The 19,876-nt window shown below is 44.1% G+C and overlaps 1 protein-coding gene across 1 annotated transcript in view; it reads right to left on the bottom strand.

The window, feature by feature from the left end:
- LOC122807413 (zinc finger and BTB domain-containing protein 1-like) overlaps nt 1–19,876 on the bottom strand; it is a 423,690-nt gene that overhangs the window by 953 nt on the left and 402,861 nt on the right. The window lies entirely within an intron of this gene.

Below are 19,876 nucleotides of genomic sequence, written 5' to 3' on the forward strand. Positions count from 1 at the left end.
AACTGCTTTTAAATCCAGTTAATATTTTGAACTTCAGCAACTATTAACTAAAACACAAAAGGGGGGAGAAAGGACCAAAAAGCAAATGAAATAATCAGGAGAAAAACTCACCTCAAAATAAAGTGAAGCCTACAGCTTTATATTTTCTATATATATTTCTTTACACATCAAAATACAGTTCTTTGCAAGTACCTACTACAGACACTTGAATTACTTTACTTGGTTTTATACTTCATAAAAGGACTGGTAGCAATCCTGGAATTATACAGTTTGTTTCCTGTCAAAATGTCACTCTTCCTGACAATGTCAGCTTATGTACTCACCATAACATTCCATGTTTGTTCTCCATCTCACCATTCATTCTTACTTGGATGGGACAGCATCCCTAGCACCTTTTCCCCGGGTGGCTCACGAGAGTACACCTTTGAGCACAGTGGAGCCAAAAAGAGTCCCTATCCCTGGAAGTCAAATCCACTTTGTAATGAGTGATAAATTCGGCTCCGACTCGGCCGAATACACAGCTGGAAGTCTCAAACTTGGCTCGTGGCAGGTAGGTATCCCATGATGCAGTGGTTCAACTCTCCAGATGTCGTTTGCTGCTAACTTACTAATGAGTAATATAAATATATATATAATTATTTATTTATTTGCAGTTTTTTGCTAGGATGGTCCATTGGGCCACTAGGAGCCCGTTTTCAATGGAGTCCTGGGGAGAAAAGCTCCAGTAAATGAACAAAACAAATAGAAGTTAATTATAAATCAAGTCATAACAATAGATGGTATAGTAATATACCAGTTATAAAATGGAAAAAAATGCAAAAGCAGGCATTCATTAAGAAGAAAAATAAAGTGTTAAACAATTGCATTTAGGTACAAAATCTATTGATTGCAATAGGTGCTTATTACAGTGCTATGCAATCATATTTATATACAAGTGTACTGATGACAATAGATGCTTATCAGAGTTAAGTAATAATAGTAGGATGTTTGGAGATCTACTGAATCTAGGGGAGTAGCTTGAGTTAGGAACTTCATGCAGGATGGGAGCAGGAGCATTCCCATTGGGAAGTTAGATGGGAGTGGAGTAAGGTTTTGAAGGAAAATAGGTTGCTAGCTGTGCGGATTAGTGGCGGAAAAGAATTCCACAGGCGAGCTAGGGAGAAGGACAGAAGATTTTTCCCTGGTGGACGAGAGGGTATGTGTAGTTCAATGAGATTTGGGAGTTAGATCTTAGGGATCTATTGAGCTGGTGCATCTTAAAGGTGGTGGCCAGGGAGGGGCAGAGAGAGGAATTAAACATGGGTTTATGGGCTTGAGTGAGTTGAATATGTGTTAGGTAGTTCTAGCCAATTGAGTTTGTGAAGGGCAGTACAGTGATGTGTTAGGGATCTGTGGCCAGTTGCAAACTTTGAAATTTTATAGTAACAGGAGGACAGCTTAGCTTTTAGGGCAGATTGTAGGTTAGTGAGGAGTGGAGCTCCGTATAGGAGGGATGGGATAAGGTATATTGTAGAGAGGAATAGTTTAGTGTGTGTGTGTGGGGGGTATACTGATTGCGACGATAGAGCATGCCAAGTTTCTTATGTGTTTTCCTGATGTTTGCTTGTAAGTGAATGTCGAACTTGAGTTGGTCATCGATTAGGACACCTAGCAATTTTGTATTAGATACTTTTTCGAGGGGTGTATTATTCTGACTGGTGATGATGAAGGTATTTTTGTCTAGGATGGTGGTTTTTGAAGGGGTGAATAAAGTACAGTTGTGTGCACTTACCATAAAAGTAGTTAGAGTGTATTCACTGTTGCAGTCATTACATTTGGGTTATCTGCTTGCAGGTAGCCATCAGTAGGCCTGATTAACAAAGTCTTGGGTCCTGCGTCGGTTGCTGTCTCTTCTTCCATGACATCAGGTCGTCAGGGGTATAAAACATGCAGCCGACACCACTACATCAGTTTTTCTTGCCCCAGATGTCAGGTGCCCTCCTAATGGGGAGCAATTAAATAAAAAAGTACAAAAATATACCTCCAACAAAAAAGCAAATACACCAAAAAGGCTTTTAAGCACAGAAAAGGAAAGTAGAGGTATAGCCAAAAGAAGTTAGGGGGCTGGAGGGAGGGTAATCAGGACTGCAACAGTGAATACACTCGAACATCTACATTTATGGTAAGTGTACACAACTGTACTATGTTCTTCGTGTTTCACTGTTGTAGCCATTACATTTGGGTAGATTCCCAAAGCTATGGTTGGGAGCAGGAATTTAGATAGCATTAGGGCCAGCTATAAGGCCCTGCAAGACTGCAGTGGCAAAACCAGCTCTGGATTTAGAGAAAATTGGCAAATGATGATGCTTGGTGAAAGTATGCACAGAACTCCAGGAAGCAGCTTCTAGGATGTCCCTGGTAGGGACGCCTCTGAGAAAGGCTGTAGAGATAGATGCAGCCCTGGTAGACTGAGGTCTGATCCCCTGGGGGATAGGTTTTCTATGGTGCTTATAGCATAAATGAATGCAATGACCTATCCATTTAGAAATGGTTTGCTTTGAAATAGCCTTCCCCTCTGCCCCTGCAGCAAATGCCACGAGCAGTTGTTCAGATTTCCTTTGAGGTTTAGTCCTGTCCAAGTAGAATCTAAGTTGCCTGTGCACATCTAAAATATGCAGTATCCATTTCCCTTTGTTCTGTGGATTGGGAAAGAAGGTTGGCAAATGAATAGACTGATTAAGAGCCACACTGGATACCACCTTGGGCATGAAGGATGGATTGGTTCTGAAGGACACCCAGTCCGCATGAAAGATGATGAAAGGCTCCACTGCCATAAGGGCCTGTAATTCAGATACCCTTCTAGCTAAAGTGATTGCTAAAAGGAAATCTGTTTTCCAAGAAAGAAATTTGAAGTCTGCAGTTGCAGCTGGCTCAAAAGGAGGTATAGTGAGTTTCTCCAAAACAAAGTTAAGATCCCAGGCTGGGTTTGGAGCTCTCCTGGGAGGTCTCAAATTTTTGACCCCTCTGAGGAACTGCTTGAGCAGTGGATGAGAGAAGAGGGGAGGTTCTGTGCTATAATGAGCTGAAATGGCTGAGGCGTGGATTTTAATGGAGGAAAAAGACAGACCCTTGTGAAGCATCTCAGTTAAGTATTGTAAAATCTGAGGTAAATTGGGCGCTGCTGTGCTCATCCCTTGAGACTGGTTCCAGGCACAGAATATTTTCCATTTTTCAGCATAAGATTTTCTAGTACTAGGCCTCCTTGCCTCTAAAATGATACCCATCACAGGTTTACTGAGGGATGGTGGAGGAGAGATTATGTAATTAGCCAGGCTGCAAGGCTCAGTGTTAGAAGCTGAGGGTGCAGAAACTGGTTCTCCTGCTGAAACAACAGGGAAGGAGTCTGAGGCAGGTGCCATGGGGATAACCGTGACACACTGCACAGGAGGGAGTACCAGTGTTAGAGTGGCCAGTCTGGAGCAATCAAAATCATCCTTGGTTTGTCCTGTTGGATTTTTAGTAGTACTTTGGAAAGCAGAGGCAGAGGGAGGGAAGGCATAGACTGATAGGTTTTTCCAGCTGAAGGACAGAGCATCCACTTTCCAGGCTTGCTTGTGGGGAGTCCTTTTGCAAAATTTGTCCAATTGGTAGTTCTGGGGAGAGGCAAACAGGTCTATATCTGGGCTCCCCCATTTGCTTGTCAACATGTTGAAAATCCTTGGTTCCAGTTTCCATTCGTGTGGGTCCATGAGGTTTCTTCTTAGTCCGTTTGCCAGTGTATTTAATTTTCCTGGCAGGAATTGAGCTTGTAGGTGCACTTGGTAGCTCAAGGCTGTGTTCCACAATGCCATGGCTAGTCTGCAGAGGGGGTAAGAATGTGTACCCCTCTGCTTATGTACCACATAACATTGGTGTTCTCCATCTTTACCAAAAGTTGACCTGGAAGAATGTGGACCATGAAGGCGGTCACAGCATTCTGTACATCTAACATTTCTTTTTGATTGATAAGCAGGTGCATTTGACTTGGGTACCATTTGCCCTGAATGCACTTCCTTGCCAGGTGAGTCCCCCATGCATAGTCTGATGAGTCTGTTGCTAGGGTTTGGGCAGCAGGGGGTGATGTGAAAGGTAGTCCCTTGTTTTGGTGGCAGGCCTCTGCCACCAAAGGAATTCTAGGTGTAGGCAAGGTATGATAGGAATCATTGCTTTTAGATCCTGAGAATGTTGACATCATAGGCTTTTTAGATACCACTGTAGTTTCCTCATACGCAGTCTTGCATATGGAATTAGAAGAATGCAGGAGGCCATGAACCCCAAGGCTTGCATTATTTGTCTTGCAGATAGCAGGGATTTTGTGGCCACTTGTTTGAAGTAGGTTGTCAAATGAATTTGTTTCTCTGGCGTGAGGTAAGCCATCTGGGAAGTTGTATTCAAGCTTGCTCCCAGGAATATAACTTGTTGACATGGTACCAGGTGTGATTTCTTTTCATTTATGGTGTACCCCAGACAAGTTAGAACCCTTTGTACAAAGGCCAGATGATTCAAAAGTATGTCCCGGCTTTCTGCCTGAATTAGACAATCGTCCAGGTATGGGTATATTTGAATATTTCTTTGCCTGCAAAATGCAATAACTGGAGTTAGGCACTTTGTGAATACCCTGGGCGCAGTAGATAAGCCAAAGGGCAGTGCAGAGAACTGACAGTGCGTGTAGCCTGCTCTGAAGCATAGGTATCGTCTGCAAGATTCCCTGATTGGGATGTGCAGGTATGCTTCTTTTAAATCTAGTGTTGCTAACCAGGCATCTTTGCCTAGCATAGGAAATAATTGGTGAAGAGTCAGAGTCTTGAATTTTGGAATTTCCAAAAAGGTGTTTAGAGTAGACAGGTCCAGGATAGGATGCCATGAATTGTCTTTTCTGGTTACCAGGAAAAGTCTTGAGTAGAAACCTTGTCCCTTTTCCTCTTCTGGTACCAGTTGAATAGCCCCCATGCTTAAGAGAGAAAGTACTTGTTTTTGGGCCTCTGCCCACTGATTTGGGGGTAGGTCCGGCCACCCTCTTGGTGATGGCAATGTGTGGAAGTGAAATCTGTATCCCTGGAACACTATATTTAAAACCCATTTGTCCTGGGTAACGAGTTCCCATTTCTCTGCATGAAGAGCAATCTTTACTCCCAAAGGGGCAGTCAAGTTGAAAAGTGCTTGGAAATTTTAAATAGACGTCATTGAGACAGTTTACCATAAGGGGGAGTCTTATTACTCCCAGACTTGGAAGTGGAGCCCCCCCCCCCACTGCTTAGTCCTGTGTGCCCCCTGGGACTGAAACCTGGGGCTTTTGCTGTGTCTGGGTTTGGCTTGAGAAGACCTGGAAGGGGCTGGACAGGACCAATTCTTAGAGGGCCAGTGCCTACTAAATCTATGAGGCTGAGCTTGTAAGAAATCTTTAACAGTTTTCATAGATTTAGCTTTATCTTCCATCTTTTTAAGAACTTCCTCAGCCTTGTTGCCAAACAGGCGGTCCTGATTTAAGGGAGCATCCAACAATTTAGCTTTAACATGATCAGGCAAAGATTGCTCCTTTAACCAAGCATGCCTTCTGAGCACAGATCCAGTAACAGCATCCCTGCATGAGGCCTCTAATGAATCAAAACCACATTGCAAAGTATGTTTTCCAACTTGTTCAGCAGAATGCATTAAATCCTGTAATTCTTTATTTTCCACACAGTCAGGAATCAACATAATTTTCTGTTTAAGCAATCCAATAACATGTTGCTGATACTTTAACATCTGAAACTGGCAGTTTAAAGCCCTAATGGCCAAGGTTGCAGAAGTGTAAACCTTCTTACCCCATCTATCCAGTGCCCTGGAGTCTCTATCAGAAGAGGTAGGATTTTTAGCAGTAGAAGCCTTAATGCCCTTGGGCCCCTGTGAAATACTCTCTGGATCCGCAATAGGATTTTTAAAAAGGAACTTGTGTGACTTTCGGACCCTGTAGTATCTGTCAGGTTTTCTCGGAGTAGGGGGCAAGTAATCAGGGGCCAAACTAGATTCCGAAAAAGCATCATCAACAATGTCTAGTACAGGAGGAATAGCTAAAGGCCTATGCCGACGTAGGAGTAAGAAATCCCTAAGCCTCTTTTTTGAATCAGAAAAATCCTGGCTTTCCCAGTGGAAATGCTCCCTTAGAGTATGCAAGGTTTCCCCAAAAGAAAAATCCTCTGGAGGGGAAGCAGAGGGAATGGAGTTCTCTGCATTAGAATCCTCATAAGTAGATAAGGGCAAATCCAGATCATCAGAAGAATCAGAAAAAACAGAATCCTGGTCAGATGATTCATAATCAACTTCAGTCTTGGGCCTCTTAGAAAGGGGGGGTTGGCTACCCCTGATTAGAGTTATTAAATCTTCAGCCATTCTTATAATTTGTTTTTTAGGCAAAGAGGCCTGAGCATGTGGCCTGGGCGTAATTTTTTTTAGGCATGGTTCGAGATTTAGGCCTAAGGGAAGAAGGAGGCATCAGTTTAATATGCAAGTCCATAGGCCTGAATACACCCTCAGAAGCCAGTGCCTGCACAGCGGCTCTGGACCCATCCAAGGTGGAGGCATCCACCGGTTCCATAGTTTAAGCATCTTGCGGCATACTGGACTCCGAATTGTTCTCAGAAGAGGCCTGTGAATCAGAAGTAGCTGGTATCAGGGGCTGCGAAAGCGCCTGAGTACTGGCGAACTGGTGACTGGCTTAGGAGAAGTGTCGTCGGCAGTTTTGGACCTCGGCGGCCTGTCTCTGTCTTTATCTTTGCGTTTTTTTCAGAATCTTGGTAGTCGGATGGCTAACCGACAACATTTCTGGATAATTAAACCAAGAACCGAAATATTTAGAGGTGAAAATATACAGATGACGGATAGTGCACGGATTAAATAAAGCACAAAACCGACAGCAAGGTACGTCGTGCTCAGGGCCTAGGCATGGAATACAGTACGAATAAAAATCTTTATGAGGTATTTGCTTTCCACAAGTAATGCAATTATTAACTTTTACTGACATCGGTAAGGAACAAGAAAAAGTTTCCCCAACGGGGTACTTCGCTTTAGTTGAAGACTTCAGTTCTGAAACTCGAAAATGAAAATTTCAGGAGTCGGCCGACTGGCACTTGTGAACTGCTTCTGCTTCGGGCACCGCACGCCAAGAAGACTGATGTAATGGTGTCGGCTGCATGTTTTATACCCCTGACGACCTGACGTCATGGAAGAAGGGACAGCAACCGACGCAGGACCCAAGACTTTGTTAATCAGGCCGACTGAGGGCTACCTGCTAGCAGATATTCCAAATGTAATGACTGCAACAGTGAAACACGAAGAACATCATTAGTTTAGTTTTTTGGCATTGAGTGCTAGGTGGTTGTCTAGCATCCATTGTTCAGTTAAGGAGAAGGCATTTTGGGTTATTTTTGTTAGAATGGAGATGGAGGTGGCAGAACAGATTATGGTGGAGTCGTCGGCATACTGGATGAGGTGAGTATCAAGGATGGTCTGGTAGAAGTTGTTTATGAAAATGTTAAATAGCAGGGGCCCAAGAATAGAACCCTGGGGTACTCCTCTGGGAGTATTAAGGAATGGGGAGGTAGCTTTTTCCATTTGACCACTTATTGTCTATCAGATAGGTAACTAGTAAACCATTTGATAGTGGTGGGAGGATAGGTTCAGGTTAGAGAGTTTGGTGAGGAGAAGGTTGTGAGAGATGGTGTCAAAGGCCTTTGATAGGTCTAAGAAGAGGGTTGACATAATAAGGCCAGAGTCGCGGGCTTTGTTAATAGTTTTGAGGAAGGCAAGGAGAGCGGTGGTGGTGCTGTGGCCGGGCCTGAAACCATGTTATGTGGTGGTTAGGAGTTGGTTTTACATATGTATATATATATATATATAGATATATATATATATATATATATATATATATATATATATATATATACATATATATATATATATCTATATCTATATCTGAACCCATATCAAGGAGAAGCAAACAGAGTCAAGGAACTCCTGTAAGGAGGAAAGATAACCACCAGGTCCTCTAGGAGTCCTTGGATGGGGGACGGAGGGAGGGGTCATAAAAATGAATGGCGAGATGGACAACAAACATGGAACGTGGTGGTGAGTACATAACTTATTTATGTTATGTAGTCCTATCTCGCCTTCATTCTTACTTGGATCGGACAGCGTCCCTAGCACCTTTTTCCTGGGTGGCTCACGGGAGTACACCTTTGAGCACACTGGAAACAAAAGAGTCCCTGTCCCTGGAGGCCAAATCCACTTTGTAATGAGTGATAAATGTATGAGGATTGGCCCACGTAGCGGCAGCACAAATACTGTCCATAGACATTCTGGTCTGTAAAGCAGATGATGTAACTAATGCTCTAGTTGAACGACCCCTAATTTTGAATGCCAGTTCTCTATTATTGGAGGTATAGATAAAGGTGATACAATTTGAGAGCCAATTAGAAAGGGTAACTTTAGAAAATGGCATACCCTTTTTTACCTCAGAGAAGGAGATGAATAATTGGTCAGATTTCCTGAAATCTTTAGTTCTATGCAAATTGAATCTGAGCTGTCTATGCATGTTCAACTGATGAAGTCTACACTCTGCGTTGTTGCTATGGCTGGGGAAGAACACCGGGAGTTCAATGGATCAACTGATATTGGCTTGAGAGCAAACCTTAGGTACAAAGGTTGGATTGCTTCGTAACGATACCCTGTCCTTGTGAAAAATCAGATATGGAGGTCTAATTGACAGTGCTTGCAACTCCCGAGACCCTTCTGGCAAATGTTACTACTACTAGAAAAATGGTCTTCCAGGACAGAAATTTAAGGTCACAAGATGAAGAAGGCTCGGCCAGAGGTAACAACAGTTGAAATAGGACAACATTTAAATCCCAAGGGGAAAGTGGTTCCTTAAAGGGAGGTCTCAATAAGGAAGCGCCTTAAAATGCTTTATGCAACCTGTGTGACATTAATTTAGGAGAATGGTCACCAATGTGAAAATTTGAAAGTGCAGCCAGCTGAACTCTAATAGTTGCTGCAGCAGCACCTTGCTGAAAAAGTTCCGCCAGAAATTCTAGAATGGATTGAATAGATGCAGGAAAAAGGGTCAATGTTTCTATTCTGAGCCCAGTGAGAAAATCATCTCCACTTGCTAGTACATAGTCTTCTAGTAGAAACTTTACGAGAAGACATCAGTAGGTGTTTTACTGCTGGAGTAATGTTTTGAAGCCTGACTAAATTGGGAAGTGGAGCAGCAATGCTGTCAAATTGAGAGTGTAGAGAGAAGGATGAAGTGCACCTGACATATGTGTTAGCAGGTCTGGAACTGGGTCCAGAATCCAAGGCTTCTCCTGAAGATGAGGCTAAAGGAAGGGGAACCAAATCTGTCAAAGCCAATGTGGGGCAATGAGAATCATCCTGCTTCCCAAGGATTTTGCTTTCTGGATGATTTTGGGTATGAGGGGAAACAGAAGAAAGGCATAAAGAAGTCCCGAGGACCAATCGTGAACAAGTGCACCTCTCGGTGCCTCCCCTGGCGGGGGATTTATGGCAAAGTAGCTGCTACACTTGGCATTCATTGGAGTGGTGAAAGGATCACAGCAAGGCTGGCCCCATTTCCAGAAGATCTCTTCCGCTATGTTCTGGTTCAGAGAACACTAGTGAAGCATCAATATTGCCCTGGTGAGCTTGTCAGCTAGGACATTGGATTTCCCGGGATGTGCGTTGCTACTAGAAAGCACTGGGAAGAAATTGTTCATTGCCAAACCCTCAGGGCCTCGCGACAAAGTGGGTATGATTTGGGCCCTCCTTCTTTATGTACCAGACCACCAACATACTGTCTGACTGTAAAGCAATTGTCCCTAGTGGAAGAGAGTCATGAAGTGGTTGCAACACCAGAAGCACTGCTTTCATCTCTAGAACACTGATATGCAAGTGGGCCTCATGTTCCTGCCATATACCTTGGACCGTCCTTCCCAGATAATACCCCCCATCTGGGAAGCGTCCGTGGTCACTGTAGCAAAAGGCTGATATGGAATAAAGGGTCTCCCGCTAGTCACATGGTTAGAATGGATCCACCACCTCCTTTTTGCATGACTCTTATTTGATCAGGTGGGACATCGGGAGTTCTTGAAGTGACCACTGGGAGAACAGGAGCCACTAAAGGATTCTCATGTGCATGCTGGTGAGAGGAACTAGAGTTATGGTCGAAGCCATTGTCCCTAGGAGTTTCAGAACTACTTTTGCCTTTATCTTGTCCTTGGGAAGACGGTGAAGTATTTGCTGCCTGAGGGCTGAAATTCTGTCGGCTGGAAGATGTGCCATCATGGAAACAGTGTCTAGGCTTGCACCTATGAAGGTAATATGTTGACAGTGCAACAAGGCAGATTTTTGTAAGTTGACTGTTATCCCTAACTGAGCACAAATTTCCAAAGACACATCCCTAACTTGCTGGAGTAGATGCTTGATGGTGGCAGTTAAGAGTCAGTCGTCCAGATATGGAAACACTTGGAATTCCTAACGTCTCAAGTGAGCTGTGACTACTGTCATACATTTGGTGAACACTCTGGAGGTTGTAGTGAGACCAAAGGGCAGAGCGCGGAATTGGTAATGACCGACTCCCAGCCAGAAGCGCAAGTGACTCCTCGATTATCTATCCATTTTTATGTGGTAGTACGCATCTTGGAGATCTATTCAGCACATCCAATAGTCTTTCCCTAAGAAGGGAAGTGTTGACTGCAGTGTCACCATTCAGAACTTTGACTTTTTGACAGTCGTTTAACTTGCTGTGATCCAATATGGGTCTCCAATCCCCTGTTCTTTTTGGCACAAAAAACAATCTTGAGTAAGTTCCGAATCCAGTTTGGTCTGCGGGGACTTCTTGGATGACTCTTTTGTCAGAAACTTTCAGATTTTTATACTTGCTTGCTACCTTAGACAGGGTGGAACATCCGGGATTGTTCTAATTTGTGGGACAGGGTGGCAAAATGATATTATGCTTCGTACCCACTTGTCTCTTGTGATAGCTTGCCAGGCTTCTGGGTACAAAGACAAACGTCCCCCGACTGCCTCCAGAGTACAAGCAGGCATGCCTCCTCTCAAGAGCACTGAAAGGAATGTCCACGAAAGGAATCATGGCCACCCTGGTTTTGCAGATCTCCTCTGCCTCTATGACGAAGTCCTACCATTGTTACCTCCCCCTCTGCCCCTGGGGAAGGATTCACCTCGTGCATCTTGGAAAGCTCCCTGGGATCTTTTGAATCACATTTTCCCACTCTTCTGACCTTTAGGGTAAGGTCTTGAAAGAAAGGAAAAATGTACGGCAGAGAGAGTTTTCCCTTCCTGCTCGCATTTGGCAAGTGTGTCTTTTACTTTGGGTCCAAAGAGTGAGGAACCATCAAAGGGGGAGTTAGTAAAGGTAGACTTAAAGGGCTCCACAAAACTGCACAAGCAGATCCAGGAGTGTCTCCTCAAGGAAACTCCTGAACCCGCTGCCCTGCTCGCTCCAGCCGCTACATAAGATATCAGTCTCATGGAGGAGTCGACGATAGAATTTAAGGTATAAAGCTGGGAGGAGACTTTCTCATTCACCCCCACAGCTAATGAACCTTGTAGAGTATCTCCTAGCTCTTTCAGGAGCTCTCTTTGTATCCTTGTAAAGTGAGTGAGGTAGTTCGGCGATCAGAGTGTAAAAGTCACTGATGAAAAGACACGCTTCCCATATCTGTCCATCGTTCGAGTATCTTTGTTCGGAGGATGAACAAATGAGGATGTCTCAGAAGGTTCCTTCTTGGTGGCTGCCGCCACCACCACAGCATCTATAGGTACACCCTTAGTGAAAAAATCATTTCCAGTAGGGGCTGACAAAAGCTTGTTTGGCCTCCGAGGGGCTGGCTCCTTAGTGTCAGGTGACTCCCATGTCTTTCAATTGACTAAGTCCATTAATTCATTGAAAGGCGGAGACACCCAGGAGGCTGAAGGTTGAGATCCAAAGGCCTTCAGGTACACTTGACTCCTCATCAGAAGGGGTGATGGTTTTCCAGCCGCCTCTCTGCTTAAGGATCTCCACGATATCTGCAAATAAGATATCATCAGAGGACGACCATGGGGACCCTTCTGACTCCTCGAGGTCAGTATCTGAGGTGACGGACTCATCAGGGGAGTCTACATGCTTCCTCTTGCAAGTTCTCTTCCTAGGGGGCTCCTCAGAAGGGTATTCTGTGGAGGCCTCAGAAGAGAGGGGTTCACTCAATGGGGGATTCTGGGGCTCTGGATCTCTGTCCTGTAGATGGGGTGGTGCCGAGACAGTAGCCAGTGCCTTGGGGGGGATGAATGCCGGTATCCCTATGTAGAGCTGTAGAGGGGGACAGCACACTCCTCATCAGCTTGAAAGCAGATCTCACCGGTTCCAAGGATCTCCCCGGCTCCAAGGAGACTGAGGACACCCCCGGTTCCAGAGAGATCGGCTCAGAGGCTGATGTGGGAGCCGAGCTCACCCGAGCCGATGCACCAAGAGGTAAACTCAGAACCGAAGAAGTTCAGGCCCGAGCGTCACCCCCCCCCCACAGGGCCAGCCAGAGAACCCTGACTCCAAGACACTCTGGATGACTCGTGGGGCTGAAGAACCAGGATTATCAATAATGATGACTTCCGTTGATTCTGAAAGCTGTGGAGCCGAGAAGACAGATGGTTTAGAAAGTTTCGACAATTTTTCTGGAGGCTCCGACTGAGCCGAAGAGACACGTGATGGCCTTTTGGATGGTTTGTCCTTCTTTGAAGACGAAGAGGACAAAGAAGAAGCACTCTGCACAGCTTCTTCAAAGGTCGGCTTTAAGAGACCCTTGAGAATCAATTTGTTTCTCCTCTCCTGTAACACATGTGCACTAAAGGAGTGGCAGAAAGTACAATCCTCCTGTAAATAAATAGCCCCTAGACAGTATACGCAAATGACATGTCTGTCTGTGATTGACATTTTCTGTGTACATTTCTGACATTTCTTAAAGCCCGAAGGCTTATGCTCTTTCTCTCTAGAGTCTTTAGACATGATACAGAAAGTTCCCAAAAGGATTACAAGACAACAAACACAGAACACGGATATATAACACACTGTAATCTAATAAACACTGCACATCTAACTGTAAGATAAATTAGAAACTAAATCTGACAAAGAGAAAGCACTAGGACCTCTAACTTAAATGGACCTAGATACCAAGGAATGAGAAACACACGCAGCCACTAATACTACCAGCCCTCTAACTAAAATGGGTGATTAGCTCTCTAATTTAAACAAGCTAAATTAATTAAATAACTAATTTCAAGATTATACAACAGTGACCAACAGCAGAAAGAGATAAAGTAAACTCATGCTATATCTAATTCTATATAAACACTATAAATGTAACAATCTTAAAATTTTAAGCTAACTAAGTGAAAAAGGCAAAAGCTTAGCCGCAGCTAAGAAGAGCACATCCAACCTCGTAAAGTGGCAAACGAGATCTGGAGAGTTGCACCACTGCATCATAGGATACCTACCTGCCAGGAGCCAAGTTTGAGACTTCCAGCTGTGTATTCGGCTGAGTTGGAGCCGATGCACCCATCCAAGTAAGAATGAAGGCAAGATAGGACAACATAACATGGTAACGTACAATCGCCTTTAAAACTCCCATTACATGCCTAACTACTTAAAAAGAATAAAAAAAAAAAATGTGCAAGAAACCTGGAGAATATGGCATTTATTTTCATAGTTTTGTGCAAAATAACCAGGCCTTTCTGTTTGCATGTAGAAGCTTAAAGTTTTGCCAATGATTTTATGTGACTAGCCCAAATTACTTGGTACAACTGAAAATTGGGATTTCACCACCTTGCATATTAATATAGTGTTTACGGGCAATGAAATTTTATAATCCACAAAATAACTGCTTCCGCCCAAAGCTATGAACAGCAACCACAGACATTAAAGTGGTATGTGCTCAATGTCTTCTTTACTTATCCAGCCCTGCTTAACACGGGCTTGTATTACACGCTACTACAAATTTATTTCCATAAAATGTGACATCAAATTTTAAAATGTGATTATATATACGCCACACAAATTGCCTGCAAAACCGAAACACTCCGGTCCTTAACACGTCTAGTAAAAAAATCCTTTGTATAACTGTAACATTAATATACATAACTAAAGACCCAGAAATGAAATTAGATGATGGGGAAAAAAGAAAGAATGGCAATGTCTGTATATATTAATCCTGTAGCACTGCCCTAAGAGTAAGAAAGGAGCACTAAGTACACATATTGGGGAAGAAAGATGACCATAAGGCAAGGGTGCCAGTAAAGCAAAAGTACAGTTTTGTACCTACCATAAATGTAGATGTTCGAAGATCCACATTGCTGCAGTCCTTACACTTGGGTAGTCCGCTGTCCTCGGTCAGCCCGAATATCAAAGTATAAGGCTGACGTCGGTCAAGGCGCATTTGACTGACATCAGGACGTCAGGGTACAAATGCACATGACCGACGTCATATCCTCAGTCTTTTCTTGCCCCAGATGTCAGAAGACCCTAAAAATAAAGGTCAAAACCAAAAGACAGCAAACAAACAACCAACCACCCTTGCACTAATTATATGTACAATATATACAATATACACAATATTTACAACCCAACCCACACAACCACCTCTAACTACAGAGGGGAAGGAGGGAGGGTAAATTGGACTGCAGCAATGTGGATCTTCGAACATCTACATTTATGGTAGGTACAAAACTGTACTATGTTCTTCATCTCACATTGCTGCAGTCCTTACACTTGGGTAGAATCCCAAAGCAGAGGTAAGGGAGGATGGCCAAACTATAAGGAAGCAGGAGCTGCCAAAATGCCCTGCAAAACAGCAGTGGCAAAACCAGCCCTGGATTTAGAGTAAAGTGGTAGGTGATAATGCCTCGAGAAAGTATGCACTGAACTCCAAGTAGCTGCCTCCAAAATATCCTTGGTTGCCACCCCCCTCAAAAAAGCTGTCGAAGTGGCAGTAGCCCTAGTGGAATGAGGCCTAATCCCAGCTGGAATCTCCTTGCCATGATGGGAATAACGGAAAGCAATGCAAAACCCAATCCACTTAGAAATAGTTTGTTTTGACACAGGCTTGCCCTGAGAACTCAAAGCAAAAGAAACAAATAACTGCTGAGACTGCCTGAACCCTTTAGTTCTGTCCAAATAATATCGTAACTGCCTGTGTACATCTAAAGTGTGCAAAATCTTTTCCCCTTTATTTTGGGGATTTGCATAAAAAGTAGGCAAATGAATAGTTTGGTTTAAAGCCACACTAGAAACCACTTTAGGCATAAAGGAAGGATTAGTACGTAAAGATACCCTATCCTTATGGAAAATCAAGAAAGGCTCAACCGCCATAAGGGCCTGTAATTCAGAAACCCTTCTTGCAGAGGTAATGGCCAACAAAAAGGCAGTCTTCCATGATAAACATTTCAACTCAGTAGTAGCTGCAGGCTCAAAAGGTTGTAGAGTGAGTTTCTCCAACACAAAATTGAGATCCCAAGCAGGAGTAGGAGCTCGTGGGGGTCTTATATTCTTTGCCCCTCTAAGAAATTGCTTGAACAAAGGATGAGAAAACAATGGTGGGTCACAGTCATAGTGAGCTGAAATTGCTGCAGCATGAACCTTAATAGAAGAGAAGGACAAACCTTTGTCCAGTAACTCAGTAAGATATTGAAGAGCCACACTTAAATTAGGCTCAGAAATATCAAAATCCTTTGCTGCACTCCAAAATAAAAATCTCTTCCATTTATCTGCGTACACTTTCCTTGTACTAGGCCTTCTAGCTTCCAAAATCACATTCAAAACTTGTTGTGGAAGTTGAGACCCTCTATGGTTCAAAACAGAATATGCCAGGCTGTTAGGTTAAGAGAGTGAAGTTTGACATTGAGCAAATGACTGTCCTCCTGGGACAACAGGTGTGGAATCGAAGGCAAAGGCCATGGAAGCTTCCGTACCAGACTTCTCAGTAATGGGTACCAGTGCTGTCGAGGCCAATGTGGAGCTATTAAAATCATCCTTGGCTTGTCCTGTCTGACCTTTAGAAGTACCTTTGGGAGGAGAGGCAGAGGTGGAAAGGCATACACATGAAGATTGCTCCAATTGAAAGAAAGAGCATCCACTTTCCAAGCTGTGGGATGAAACCTTTTCGTGCAAAACTTTGGCAGCTGATGGTTTAGTGGAGAAGTGAACAGATCTATGTCTGGAGTTCCCCATGACACTGTCAATTTCTGAAATACATGAGGATCCAATTTCCACTCGTGGAGATCCATAATTCGTTTGCTCAACACATCTGCTAAGGAGTTCTGTGCTCCCGGCAGAAACCTTGCCTGAAGATTGAGCTGTAAACTGAGAGCAGTCTCCCACAAAATCATTGCTTGCCTGCATAGAGGATAAGAATGTGTTCTCCCTTGCTTGTTGATGTACCACATGACAGTTGTGTTGTCTGTTAGAATCAACACCTGCCCTGGAAGAAGTAAATCCTTGAAAGCTATTAATGCAAACTGGACTGCTAACATCTCCTTCAGGTTGATATGTAGATGTGGTAGTCTGGCAGGCCACTTGTCTTGTATCCACTTTCCATTTAGATGAGCTCCCCAAGCTTTGTCTGAGGCATCTGTCGTTAGAATCTGACTCGCCTCTGGCCGGGTCACAGAGAGTCCCTTGTTTAGGTGACATTCCTGAGCCCACCACAAAAATTCCTTTTGAATGCAAGGTATTATTTGAATGACAGTGTCCAGATCCTGGCAGTGCTGTGTCCATACATTTTGAGATACCATTGCAGCTTCCTCATATGCAGTTTGGCATTGGGAAGCACCAGAATACAAGATGCCATGAACCCTAAGGCTTGAAGGACTGTCCTTGCAGTCAGCCCGGACTGATGAGATAGTTGATGGAAGTAAAGGGAAAGATTCTTTTGTTTGTCCGGGGTCAAAAGGCCATCTGGGATGCTGTATTCAGTCTTACACCCAGAAAGCACATGTCCTGAGAGGGTACTAGACTGGACTTTATTTCGTTCACAGAATAACCCAGGCATCTTAGCACTGCTATCACATATTCCAAATGATGAAGAAGCTCTTCCCTTCCTTGAGCCAGAATCAGGCAATCGTCCAAATAAGGATAGATCTGTATTCCTTTTAGCCTGAAGAAAGCTATCACTGGAGCCAGAACTTTCGTGAACACTCTGGGCGCAGTAGATAAGCCAAAGGGCAATGCAGAGAACTGATAGTGAGAAGTCCCAGCTCGAAAACGCAGATACTTCCTGCAACTTAGTCTGACAGGAACATGAAGGTAAGCCTCCTTGAGATCCAAAGTTACCATCCAATGATCTTTGCCCAGCAGAGGTAAAAGCTGTTGTAACGTCAACATTTTGAATTTGGGAATGTCCAGATAAGTGTTGAGGATAGATAAATCCAAAATTGGTCTCCACGTGTTCCCCTTCTTTGGTACTAGGAACAGGCGAGAATAAAATCCTAGGCCCACTTCTGGCATAGGGACCGGCTGTATGGCCCCTAGTTGAAGTAACAGAGAAATTTGCTTGTGAGCCTCTATTCTTTGTTGAGGAGGAACGTCTGGCATGCCTCTGAAAGGAGACAAGGTATGGAAATAAAACCTGTAACCGTGGTGTATGATATCCAATACCCATCTGTCTTGGGTAATTAAACTCCAATTTTCTTTGAAAAGTGCCAACCTTCCTCCCAAAGGTGCTGCCAGACGAGAAGGCTCTGGCAGCTGAAAAGGTAGGTCATTGGGTCTGTTTACGAAAGGACTGACCCCTGCCCTCACCTGAAGACTGTGCAGGAGAACTCCCTGTTCTAGGCCTGAAAGAGCCCTGAGCTCTGCCCCTACCACGTCTAGATCTACCCCTAGACTGGGAATCATAAGAAGGATATGTCCACCCTCTAGTAGGCCAATTTCTACTAAACTTTGGAGGCTGAACCTGCAAAAAATCTTTAACAGTCTGCATAGACTTAGCCTTGTCTTCCATTTTCTTTAAAACTGCCTCAACAGGAGAACCAAACAACACATCAGATTGTAAAGGAGCATCTAAAATCCTTGTTTTAACATGGTCAGATAAATTTTGATCCCTCAGCCAGGCGTGCCTGCGAAGAACTGACCCAGTGGCAGCCACCCTAGACGAGGCCTGTACAGCATCAAAACCACATTGCAAAGAATGCTTACCCACCTGTTCAGAAACATGTACTAAATCTTGTAACTCTTTACAATCAATACCTTCCGCCAGAGCATCAACCTTAGACTTCAATTGTGAAAGGAGATAGTTTTGGTATTTCAACATGTGAAACTGGCAATTCAAAGCCCTCATAGCTAGAGTGGAAGAAGTATAAACTTTCTTTCCCCATCTATCCAAGGCCCTGGCCTCTTTATCTGCAGGAACCGGATTCTTGACAACAGAAGCCTTAACACCTTTAGGCCCCTGGCTAACAGTTTCTGGGTCTGCCCTAGGACTCTTAAAAGATACTTATGAGCTTCAGGCACCCTGTAATACCTATCCGGTTTAACAGGAGCAGGAGGCAAAGAATCAGGATTAAGAGAAGCCTCTGTAAAACATCTTCCACTACATCCAAAACAGGAGGTATAGCCAAAGGCCTATGCTGGGGTAAAACAAAAATTCCTAAGCCTTTTCCTGGAATCAGAGAAGTCCTGACCTTCCCACTTAAAATGCTCCCTCATGGAATGAAGAGTTTCTGAAAAAGAAAAATCCTCAGGAGGAGAAGCAGAAGGAGTAGAATCATCCACATCAGAATCAGAATAAGGAGAGTACTCCTGCAAGTCTTCAGCCGAAGACTCTGAAACATCCGAAGCCTGCTCAAAACTCCCTAGCTCAGGCTCCACCCTAGGTCTCTTATCAGGAGGGGCAAAGAACCCTAATCAAAGTAATCAAATCTTCTGCCATTTTAAGCATATGCTTCTTGGGCACAGTTCCAGAAGAACTAGGGGTGACACCAACTGAAGCAAAACTTGGCCTGCCTCTAGGAGAAGCCTTGGAAACAGAAGGAGAGGGCCTAACCACCCTAGGCAGGGAGGGGAGTATAGTAACCTGAGAAGCCCCATCACCCTGACCTGCCTCCTGAGAGGCCACATCCTGCAATAACAAAGTCTCTCCCTGGGATCCCAAAGAAACCTCCGGTGGAACCACCGGCTCCACCGACACCTCTAAAGAACCAGCGTCCGGTACGGACGGTTCTTCTAACCTAGGCTTCACTGCTTTGTCCTTGCGCTTCTTCGAAGAAGCGGGCGTCGGAGCATCCGACGGCATTTTATAATTGCACCGCTTCCCGAACACTAACCTGGCACAATCTAATCTCCTCTTTATAGCGCGCTTATTGAATCTAGCACAAGAGCGACACCCAACAACGTCGTGCTCAGGCCCTAAACAAGGAATACACAAAGTATGATAGTCTCTATGCGGTATCTGTTTCCCACAAGAAATACAATTATTCACTTTTTCTGACATCCGGTAAACCACTGAGGCAAGAAAAAACTAAAATATTCCCCAACGGGGTACTTAGCCAACTTTGACTCGGTCTGAAACTCCGAAATCGAAAAATTTCAGAACGCCAACCGGCACTTGCAATACTGCTTCTGCATCGGACCATGCGGCAAAAAAGACTGAGGATATGACGTCGGTCATGCGCATTTGTACCCTGACGTCCTGATGTCAGTCAAATGCGCCTTGACCGACGTCAGCCTTATACTTTGATATTCGGGCCGACCGAGGACAGCGGACTACCCAAGTGTAAGGACTGCAGCAATGTGAGATGAAGAACATCTAATGCACTTCTTAAGTTCTACTTTGAGTGTATG

Source organism: Protopterus annectens, chromosome 1.part0, assembly GCF_019279795.1.
Source record: "Protopterus annectens isolate FY-2018-M chromosome 1.part0, PAN1.0, whole genome shotgun sequence".
In the NCBI taxonomy this organism is placed as follows: domain Eukaryota; kingdom Metazoa; phylum Chordata; order Ceratodontiformes; family Protopteridae; genus Protopterus; species Protopterus annectens.